This window comes from Photinus pyralis, unplaced genomic scaffold (assembly GCF_008802855.1).
Source record: "Photinus pyralis isolate 1611_PpyrPB1 unplaced genomic scaffold, Ppyr1.3 Ppyr1.4_LG4, whole genome shotgun sequence".
Lineage (NCBI taxonomy): Eukaryota > Metazoa > Arthropoda > Insecta > Coleoptera > Lampyridae > Photinus > Photinus pyralis.
The window spans coordinates 3089749-3102183 of record NW_022170511.1 but is presented as its reverse complement, the minus strand read 5'-3'; the positions used below and the strand labels follow the sequence as shown (position 1 = coordinate 3102183).

Genomic DNA, 12435 nt, shown 5'->3' with positions numbered 1-12435 from the left:
CCACTACGTTTGGAAATGCAAGAAGATACCTACAGGAAACGCAGAACCTGAAAGATAAAAGGACACACCACAACACATACCTGTAAATTAAAAAAAAAAAGAACTATTGGGGGTGAACTGGTCGTTTATTAAATTAGTTGTTGATATGCATAGAATTTAAAGATCTGTATATCTATAATATCAAGGGATCGCTGTATCTTGAACGGTTAATAAAAATTTTAGATTAAAGTTCCAAACGTACAAATAATGAAAATAAAATAAACTCTTGCAGTAGCAAGTGCCGCTAGATCCTCACGCTTGGGGTCTAGAGCGTTTAAAATGAAAATCAAAAATAATTAGTGCGGGGGTAAAACAAAGGCCTTTCTTTCACGGGCTACTAAAAACGTACCTCACCTCGGGCATTCTACCTTTTTAAGAACCAAAAAAAAAACAACAGGCTATCTTGATAACTGCCTAACAATCATAAACGTACAAAAATAATAATTCGGTGCAGTAGGCACAACCAAAAAAAGTAGTTCTAATCGTCCGACCAACCAGAAGGGTTGTCGGTTTTAAAGTAATACATAACCAATAACAGCACAACGATGTTTTTATTTTACTTATCGTTTTTTTTTTCTTTACGTGACCAGTGTTCAGTGATAAATTGTTGAAATTAAAACACGAATTACAACAAAACAAAGGAACTGAAAGGAAGTAAGGAGAGGAAGGGAACAAAATGGCAAGGGTGTCTCTACGTGGATGCAGGATTCGATGGTTCGTTGCAAAGTAGTCGGGAAGGTTCAAGTAATAAACAGCTGACCTTTCGTTGTAGAATACCGTTCCACAATTGGGGTTGGTGACGCCACGCAGAGAACGACAGGGACGCACTTGTAGGGGATGATCGGTGATGGCTCTGCGATGAATGGGGCGCAGGGCTCCTTCTTATACGGGTTGATGTCGATGGTAAAGCTATGCGTTTCCCTCACAATGATGGACGAGACGAAAAACGTACAAATTGGTAGGTAGTAAAAATCGGCTAAAAATAATAGTTTACCAATAAGGGCTGGGAATAACAAAACAAGATGTACAAACCTCTAAAGATCGTAAACGAGCCAAAGTATCAAGCCGATGACCAATGTGCTTCCAAAATCCGCTTGGCGAAACTCCAAAAATATTACCACGAGAACCAAAAACGTCTCCAAAATTGGGTAACAATTAGAAAATATTTACTTCAATGTGTGAAGATCCTTATAATTAATTAAGATGAAATTTTTACACAAATGAAGATTGGCACACTGGACACGACCATGCCAGAATCAAAAGTGACCGGAAAAGAAGATAAAAGGTAAAGGAATTTTATCACAAGGACAAGGACAATACTGGTTTTTAAAATTTAAATACTGAATCTGTACTCTATTCTAACAGGCAACCAACCATACATACGGAAGAAACATAGGGAACGAAACAAACTGTTATAGCATATTTCATTGTATACTGTCACAGTGTCATTTTTCGTCACCTATTGCCGGGTAAGAAGGAAAAGTGATACTTTCAGATAAAGCTCGTTGATTTATAGTCCACAGAGTAAGTCCCTCTTGCAAGGGGTACACCGAAGTGACTAGCCAAAATGCCACAAGATTACTAACTGGTGGTAAAGTATTGTTTATTGAAAGGTAGGTTTTGCTATCCAAAATTCCACGGACAGCACGATTTTTCACAATTCTTGCAAATATAACAATCGGAAGGTTGGCGTTTTCAACAATTGATAATGGTTTTCCCAATTTTTAAAACCTATACCTATTTCACTTTTCCAGAAACGTTTAAGTAAGGCTTCCAAAAAACACCCTGTATATTCCGCCTCCTCTTCAACACCTCAATTAATTGAAAAATGGGTGGATGGGATTTGTTCAACATTGAATTCAAACGAACAATGGCAACGGTCCCACATTGTGTTGTAGTGATTTTGTTGTCAACCCATTGCTGACCGAAATAATTATACAAATTGTGGAGGTTAGGGGCACCCCTTTCGGTGATGGAAGAAAGTTTCGATCGAATTACCGACATGCAAATATGCACACAAGAGAAATTCAGAATCTCGCACGCTAAAAGATCAGGATGCGCACTTTGGATTTTCACAGTAGTTGATACTAACAAAGCACTGAAGTGAGTAGCATTCAGCCAGCTTCAAACGCTGCCGACCGAACAATGTAGCCAAGCACGTTGTGTATGAACCACATTGTTAAAGTAAGAAACAAAGGCGTGCTAATTGAATATATTGTTAAACAAGCAGACGGCCCCGGCAAGGTCCCGTCATCTACTTTGATGTTTAAAGTATTGTACACGCATGATTTCAATGTTGGATTCGTGCAATAAACACCACATTTACTTACGCTTACCAAACAGATTACAATTGCGTTATCGATTTCACCCTGGCATTATTAACCTTACACCGAGGAATAACCCGACATTTAGGGATTACTTCAAAAGATAAATTTTATTTGAACAATTTATTATTCTACTTTCTCATTTTACGACTCACTTCTAATTAAAATTTAAACATAAGGTGCACAGTGAGAATACTAATGAAATAAACAACGAAAGTATATATCTTTTAAGTCTACTTTGTAAAATTCTCGTACTTTATAAAGAACTTCGTAACAATGTATCGAGCACCTGATACATAATGCACGCGTTTTAAGGAGTTTATACTAGTACTCGCATATTGTATACCATTTATGACTTGCTGTTTAGTGCCTTCCTTCGGGAAATGGAGGTAAACGATAAAACGCTACCGGCTATCTACACCGCAAACTTAATTTACATTTAGTAAGTAACCTCACAAAGTTTCCCTAATAATATTTTATACAAACAGAGGAGTTTGTCTTATTTGAGTATTATAAACTTAACAAATGCCATTTCTAAAATGTAGTTACCTATGCATATGAAAATGTGTGCTGCATGAAGGGCAGATCGCGTTCGCGTTGAAATAGTATTCTTGAAAGTTAACTTTGTTTAACTATTAATTATTTACACATTCTGACCGACTAAACTACTTACTTCCTGGATGGTATATATTTGGTTATGCATAATTGCTTATCAAGCAAACTTGTCCGGTGTGCGTTCTACTCCATTTTGAATTATATGTCGGGTGGTAATCAGGTCCTTGATACTTGATACTTTGACATATGCCTCGCGTCGCCCCCTCTCCCAGGATTTAGTCAACTGTCGAGGGGATGCGTCCCTGGTAGGCACTATCAGGGGCGTTTCACCACTACTTCGTTGTTTGCTGTTTTGTGGTTTGGTGGGGGGGGGGGTTGTAGGGGGAGGCTAACTGGGTGTTATCCGACCCGAACGGATATGGCAACAGCTTCGCCACTGGAACTCTGCTTTCTGGTGATAGCTTCGTCTCCGGGCGTTCTTTAGTGTCCGATGTTCCTATGCTTTGGTATCGTTTCCTTCCCTGTTTTCCTGTTTTACTGTTGTCCTCTCCCTGCGTTACTTTGTGTCCTCTGTTCCTCCTTCTCTTAGCTACTTGTGCTTATGTCTGATTCTTCCTTGATATCGTGTTGCTCAAAGGCTCTGTTTTTCTCCTCCTAGGCTCCCCTTAGCTCTTTCTTTGTTTCAGATTTATGTGGATTTTACCCAAACCTCTTGATTACTCTGCTGTGATTATCCATGGCTCGCTTTCTGTTCGGTGACATGGGCGGTTTCTGTTTTCCTAGTGTTTTCTCTGCTGCTTTTGGTTTTAATGCTAGTTTACTGTAAAATTAGTCGGTAATTGTTTAATTCATTTAATTCTATTTGTTGTATATAGTTTCTATCATAAATTTAAATCGCGAAACGTTTTATGGAAATTTTTGCGTGAGTTTAAAGTTTTATCTGGCCAGATGTTCATTGAAAGTTGTCATAGGACAATAATTCATTGGTTTTTGGCAGACGTCACGTGCGAGATAAGCGATGAAGGTGGTTATTAGTTGTAGCGGCGTAGATGGAATTTCGAATACCGTCGGGAATAACGCTGTTGATTTAATTAGTGAAGGTTGTTATTGCAATCGCAAAAATTAAGAGTAGAGGTGGATGTCTCGGGTTATTTTGGTATCGGTAGTCTAGCCGGCCTAATTAGGTATCAGGATTTTTGGTCTTCTCAATTATGCAAACACCTGGTAAGTACATATTACTATTCAGAACAAATTTGCACACATCCTGAATGTTAAATTAAAAATTTAAAACACACACCAAAGATTGGCATTGCTGGCCTTGAAATTTTAAATGGGAAAAAATAAAATTACCACTATCCGAAACCTGAGTGTAATTATCATTTATAAAATAAATACACTAATTTGTTCAGGGGATAAAGCCATGTTAATCGACCTCTTTAGGAATATAAAAATGACTTCCAATGGAAATTCCTTATACAGAATCCTCAAAAACGATTGATTCTTATTTTTATACAATACAAAAATTCAAAAGAACTTTCATGGATGCGTTAAATTTTCTCCAATTGTTCGTTGGATTTCTCGTTTGGAAGGCAGCAGCGATTTGGAAAATTGGATAGTGGAACGTCTTGGGCAATGCGAATGAACCTCCCCTATTACCAGTTGAATTGGGTTGAATTTCGAAATGTGGTTGACACTATGTGCTTCAGGCTTCTTACGATTGAAGTAGTTGAACAGTAATAAATTTCCGATGTTCCGCATGTATACGTACATGTCAAAAATGTACCTTTGTAACTTAGGGTTTTAGTAGCAAACAAAAACTTGAATTGATTGTCATTAACCTTCTTTACCGGTATCCGTTTTGTGCGTAAATTTGTTGCAATTCATATAAACAACATTTTATGCACAATTTTGATTAATACATGGGTTTTTTTACTTAACTTGCCACTACAAATCCAGCGCAACGGAATGTTTTGCACCTTGGACCCCAAAACGCTTTTGTAGTACCTAACACTTTATTTAAACACGAACACCTTAGTTGAAATATGCACCAAAACGAAAATAGGTTCGCTTTTGTATTAATACAGCAACGCTTCGCAATATTCACGTTTAAGAATTATAGCAGCCGTCCTCCTACACACTGCGGTTGTACGACTTTCGGTTCGAACTTTGAATGAATAATAATTTTTGACGCGATCTACTAAATCTTTTGCGTTCACAATATGTAAAGTTGCACCAGTGTTGTGGTTAAAAAATCCATACCGATTGTTAAACTTTTTTACAACAAATCCAAGTATAAAAATAATTAAACCGAATTGTTAAGGATTTTTCTAATTACTATCTCGACATTAAAATTTCAAACGGAAAATTAAAGTAAAAAGTTTTATTATCAACGCCTAGATGAGATTCCGCTGTACTCTACTTTCTCATTCAATCCATCTTATTTGGCGACTAAAAAATCTCATGACCCATATGCAACCTTCACACTAAACAGAGAAAAAAATTGTATTTCATTTGTCATTTTCATTTCTATAAATGGATACTCGTCCAGTATGTGATCAAAGTATACTTCTCTGCCTCTTTTCCGCTTCTCTGCTTCTTTTGATTTCTGTATCTGTGTTGACTAGTCGTTTATACTCAACCAATTCTCACATACTAATAAAAAAAAATTTAGAGTTCACAACTTACGAGTGAGATTCGTTGAACTTGGCGGCTCATACGCAAAACTTCAGACTTGTCAGTAAAAACTGATTTTTGGGCTTTGATAAACAATATACTATTTTCTTAAATAAAGATTTCTAGAATAATTGTGTAGTGATATATTAAAAGTTTCTTAAATAAAAGCATACTCTTTGTTTCAGGTAAGCACAACTGCTGCATGAACAATTTATCATCAATGGTATGTACTAAGATTAACTAGCTAATTTATATAGGGAAATACAAGTACACCTCGTGAGAGTCTCTAAGGTTCTTCATGGGTATCAAAAAGTATTCGACAGCCTTCTCATGAGCTTTAAAAGCTCTTCATACGTCTGCTGACTCTGTAAGTCTGTGAATCTAAAATACCTCTAGAAACTTTTTTAGTTGAAAGTTATTGACAAACAATCTCAAAGAGTCTTAAAGGGTCTCCAAGATCTTTTGAAGATCTGGGAGCACTTTCTAGACCGTTTAGAGTTTTATAGCTTTAGTCTTTTTAAGAGATTGCAAGGGTCTTTTACAAATTTTGGGCCTTCAATAACATTTAAATATAATTATTAATTATCCTTTAATGGCATTCGTATCTATCTCTTTTTTAGAGTGTCTGTGAGTTTTGTGGACTTTAAAACCATACCATAAAAGGTCTTACCGTCCTCAAAAGCCCACCATGCAACGTTTAGGACCATAGTTTATTTGGCAATTTCCTTTTCCTGTATGTACTTATACAGGGCCGCTATTAAAAATGGAACGGTAGCTCTCACGCTCACTGTTTAAGATATAGACATGAACATTAAAACGCTTCCATTTGAAATTAATAGATAAATATATTTTGAGGTTAAAAAGGTTTTTTTTTTAATACAGCGTGTTTGAGACTTTGAGTAAGACTGCCATCTTGAATTTTTTTAAATAGCAATATCATATAATTCGGCATTACAAAGCTTATTTTTTCTCTTTGGTGCTACCTTAATCATGAACAGCGTTAAATTGGAAAATGATATTTTTATGAAAAAAAAATGCATATTCAAGTAATTATTACTGGCTACTGCTTTTTGAGAGAACTGTTCATTGATACTGTTAAAACAGCTGCATGCTTAAAGCTGGATGAGAACCGCTGAACAATCGTTACTTTTTAAGTTGGTATTTGGGTCTTTTAAGTGAAAATAAAGCAGCTTTTAATTGAAAGATGTTATTCTTAATTGTCTTTGAAATAATGAAAGGGGACCGAATTGTGAAAAAGGAACAGTATTGAATTTTCCGAGCCGCTCGACGCGAAAACTTTACATTATTATATTGCTACAACGATATTACCAAAAGCTCAATGGTGTTATCTTGCTTTTCTGGAATTATATGTATACAACGAGAATGGAAACGTCTGGTTTGCTAGTATAGCTCGATAGTTCATTAAACTAACCCACTTCATTAAGGCAAAGACCAAAAGCATATTACCTGTGTCACATATCGTAGTAGGTACCTTATCTGGAGGTAACCTAATCAAGAATTCTTTAGTTAGTTAAATGATATAAATGGACCACCGCGCCGATTGCTAATTACACCAATTAAATTATAAAGAAAGCTTATGGAAATCCTTCGGATCTTCAAACTCTAAGTATCCTAATAGCAATAAATTTCGGTATTTTTCACTTGGCCAACATCGCTTAACCCTTCTCACGTTTAAAGCGCTGATTAGACTGTATACTTTGATAAATGAAAGACAAACGCAATGTAATTAAACCGCCTGGTATGATTTTTGTCTAAACACTTTAATCACATACCCAAAACGCTAACAAGTATATTACAATTAAGACCTTAATTAAGTTGTTATTTTAGCCGAAATTGGTTTACGGCTAAGCCATTGTTAATATTTTGCTTACCGATCATGGGTACTCGTTTTACGGGTAAATCCTAAATTATCTTAAGTCGTTCTAATTTCACGCTACGATGTAAATAACCTTCCACCTGAAATTTCTTATCCTCTTACGCGTATACAATTACCGAAGTTTATGTACTTTCCTGCACTTTGTAAGCAACGGAGCGAGTACGAGCTCATATCTCATAAAATTATTCTGAACCTTGAGTTTCCGTCTAGTGCTTAGGCAATAAAAAGACATCATTTAAAAGTTATGAAACACAAACATTCTAAATACAAATTTTATTAGCGCACTTATAATAACGTCATACTTATGAGAGGCAATCAAATTTACGCTTGAAAATTTTTTCCCATTCGCTTTATGCGAAACCCTGTACTTATTTTTGAAAGAGGCAGGCTATTAATATTTAAAAAAAAGAGCTACGAAGTTTCAACTTCGTATTTGTAAACTTCGGTAAGGGTTCGATTGGAGAAGGCAATGACGTTTAAAGAATAACAAATAGTTGTCAAACATAATAGCGGTATTCATTTTGGTGCTTCCCAAATCAAATAAAACATCAAGAAATGGATCTCGCTCTTATTAATAGTAAGACACTATTTCAGTAGGTACATGACTCACGCAAAAATGGCGCTGGAAATGCAACAAAGTCGAGCGCCATGTTTGTAAATATATAAATACCACAGGTGGAAGAATGAGTGACGGAAAGGTGACGACGATGAACAAAAGGGCAAGAAGGTTACATTTCGTTGTTATAAATGTAAAAAACCAAGACAAAACTGTTCGAAAAACAAGAAAGACAGAGCGATGATCGTGGATGATGTCTGTCTCAACTCGTCAATACTGAAAATAAACGACACAAGCACAAAATGGCGCCTGGACAGTGGTGCGACCACAAACTTATGCAACGAACCGCAGTATTTTAATGAAATTTCGAACACGCTGTCCAGTATTGTTGAAAAAGCAGGAATTTGTGGAAGCTAATTTTGTGTTTCGTTTTGGAAGGAAGTAATTATTAAGGTTTCACATTTTTGCAGATTTGTTGCAATATTATAATTGCTCTAATGTGTTTTTATTACAAATTGAATGAAATCATTCAATAGGCGATTACCTATCGGAAATTTTAATTGATACCTATTATGTATTTATAAAAGTTCTTATGATACTGATATGAACTGTCAAATTGGATAATTAGTATCATTAGGCTTACAAAAATGTGGGATGACATTGTGCAGGTTCTTAAAGGGGTATAAATGCACGTGTACGCTTAAGTTTAGTGTATCTACATAATGTAGGTAACTACTGATTCTTTAGTAATTATCAAATTAAAATTATCAAATTATATTACAAACCAACAATAATCCGTTCACAGTTTCCTTGTCAATAAAGTTCAGAACCGGAAAAATTAAAAAACAAGTTAGGGTGAGAAGTCAGGAGTATTGAAAATCACCCGGGCCGGGAAGGTTAAATACAAGGCTGAATTGATTATTATATTGGAAAAAATGCGAACAAATTTCTGAAAAATTTTTATACACCTAAATGGAAGGGTTTGAGTTTTCTTCAAATTTAGGCAAATTTTCGAAAAACAATCCCACAACAGATACTCTGAAAAAGCTCAGAACAGTGTGAGCACAAATTCCTTGAAAGGTATCACAACCCCGTCCCAACGTAGCGTAACATAGTAATAAATTCTCGCAAAGATTCTAAAAAAATTTGCAGTTTTTGAAGAACTTAGTACACTGCAAGTCAGCAACGCTTAAATTGAAGCAGAAAAGATGCATTGTAATAAAAATGTATGGTTGTTGATACCCCATAATTCAAAGCACAAGAAAGCATTCATTAAAACATAACTGAATGGGTATGTATAACTCGTTTACGGTGGTAATTTGGAAAGTGGAGCTTAATGAAGTTATCGTTGGAAAATACAAATTTTTATTCAGTGACTGACAAAAATGACAACCTACTGCCCGAGTTGATATTTAAGGAGCGAAATTAAATTAAGAATGGCAGTTACATCAGCACTCCCCTTTATATGCTTACGTAACTTGTAATACATACTAAAATAAAAAAAGGTCGCATGTCATACAAATATTTTGAATACAGAAGTCGACGAGCTATATCTACATCAACATATTTCATTAATGCATCCCTGAATTTCTTGTAAAAAGGGTTTTAAATAAAACTGAAGGGCCGCAGCCCTAGTTATAAATAAAGATGGGGTGAAACGTCTGGTAAATAAAAGCGAAGATAGAGATGTAGTTCTGCCGAGTAAGCTGGGTGTGTCTTCGCAGCACTTTAAATGAACATACGTGGCACACGGTCTGAGCTTTTTGGGATTTCTCAGAAAAGCTTTGTCTAAGCCGAGCGTTTAGCAATGCAATACACAAAAATTGTTTCTCTGGGAAACGGTGGCGACCGGATTCGTTCCGTACAGTATTTTGCAAATGCGAATGGAGTACGTCGTAATAGAATGTAAGAAGTTTGTGAAGTTTCTAAATACATTTCGCGTTAGTGCAGAAAGTACAAATCGGAGGAATCTTCGTATTACTTACGCAACGCTACTTTTCAAGTAACTGAAATAAAGTTGTTAGCAGAAGTTAGGTAAAGCCGATAAAGTTTCGTGCAAGATATGACTACATTAAACAATTACGTTTGCTGTAAAGATGTTTGTTAGAAATAACTCTCTTTAATTAGACGTTAAAAGGTTTTAATCGTCCATAAACTCAGACACAGGGTACTAATTACATACCTACGGCAAACACTGCTTAGCAAAATGAATTTATGTTTTGTTTTATGTAAGATGACAATTTGCTTAATTGATATGTTTTGTACAGTTTAACCACATGCATAAGGTTGTCAGGACGTTTTGCTTTAACTAATCTACCTCTCAGGGTTTGTTATGCTTTGCTTAGTTTAAATTGGCCGCCTTTATGGCCATAGCGTTTGTATCACCAAACAGAACAAGACAGATTGTGGTACCCTTCTACATTTGTCGCAATTTACACAAAAGTTAGATTAAATAATGTAACGTATAGTAAATCTAAAATTAATCTATAATATTACATCCTCCAAAACTTCCTTTTGCCTCTACTTCAATTATGTAAGGTTTTAAAAGTCTTCGAAAGCCTTTATAGTTATTTATTATACAAGACGATAAAGGGATATTTAAACCATTGAGTGAAAGATGTTAATTCACGAGTGAATTAACTTTCACGAGGTGGTTGGTTTCCCTTTATCGTCGTGTATAATACAAAACTTTATTTTTTAGCAGAAGCCATATAAATCATTGTAAAGCTTCTGACAATTCTGAATTTAATTTAGAGACGTCAAAAATAGCAAGCTTAGGGCCATTTTATAGCATGCACTTGAAATAAGAATGACAGATGTCATTAGAATGCACAATCATTTGTTTTACTTTATCTACCCTTATGGATAAAGTGATCACTTTATCTATCCTTACGGTTAAAGAACGGCTTAGCCTACTCATTCAAACCTATTAAAATGTCATTTTAACATATGCTATAAAATAAAATTCCTTAATCTACCTTAATAACCGCGTAGGGGTGTTCAGAACGCAACTAATGTTGAAAACCCCAAGGGTGTACGGGATACCTTTATCTAGATATCGGTCGATTTATAAAACGCGCTCGAACAAACGGAAAAACGACCATTGTTTGTGACTTGACAGATCTGTACGTAGTTATTAGAACTAAGTGATGCAGTAATAACACGATGGTACGAATATAATGCTGAAAACCCGAAAGTTCTACGACATTGCGTTCGATCGATTTATAAAAAGTTTAAAAGGTGAAACTGTAAGCGCCTTTTTGAGAAACAAAAATATCCCAAAAATTGAAGATTTCCTTCATTTTTTCCGATAGCTCGTAGAAGAAATTCGAAAATGGAGATTACCCCAAAATTTAATCACTAAAAGCTACCCGGTAGGAGATTTCTGGAAAAATAAAATCCTTGTGTTTATTCTTACATTATTCCATACGAAAACGAGATTTACAAGAAAATTAAACCTCATTGCATCTGTATATCCACCCATACCGAATGGTTATTGCCTAGCCTGACGACTATGCAAGAAGAACTTCAACAAAAAACTTCAGGTTGCACTAAGACTGCTTACTTTTACTTGAACTTGACCTACTGTTTCCATAAAACGGACAATACGTTTTAAACTTCTTACAACCTTTAAAACAACTTCAATTCTTCTTCTTTAAAAAATTATTATAAAATTGACGAACTGCGTCTTTGATCAATAAAATCGTGCGGATGGCCAGAATAAATAACGTAAACTCTTTTCCAACCTTCGCGAAACAGCCGCTTTTTTCGTTATCTCACGTATTTATGGAACACCACTTTCATCAAAGAATAATCTCCTTCCTCCGGCGTGTACAAATAAAGCGCCAATTGCAATTAGGTTGGATAACGCCAACTTCGAAGGAACGCGCTTGAAATCCCCTCTTCTTTCTCGCGCAATTTTTCGTAACACACCTGCATTTTCTTATTTGTGCCTGATGTGCATTTTCGTTGAAATTAATTAACTTTCGCCTGATATCAGAAGTCCTTATCACAAACATTTAAATAAACTTTTTACAAATACGCAAAATTTAATCAGATATTCCCACACTTCAACACGTACATTCACGTTTCAGAATTAAATACAACAAATATAAGTAAACAATTTACACAAGCGGATACAATTTAAACAGACATACGCAATTACACACAAAACCAAAAGGAAAAATAACACGGAGACGCATTTTCAAATGAAATAAACCCATTCTGTGATTGTTCGTAATTAACACCCCCCTCCCCCCTGTCTCTCCTTGATTACTTTACTAAAATTGAAATATACTCATATACAGGATAATCTGATGCCCGGATGACCCGCACAAGGATAATCAGGGATCTAATGTATGTAAAGTAAAAGTAAAATGTAATTGTAAAGT

At 35.4% G+C, this 12435-nt stretch overlaps 1 protein-coding gene across 1 annotated transcript in view; it reads left to right on the top strand.

The window, feature by feature from the left end:
• LOC116167903 (carbonic anhydrase-related protein 10) overlaps window positions 1-12435 on the top strand; it is a 348976-nt gene that overhangs the window by 163443 nt on the left and 173098 nt on the right. The window lies entirely within an intron of this gene.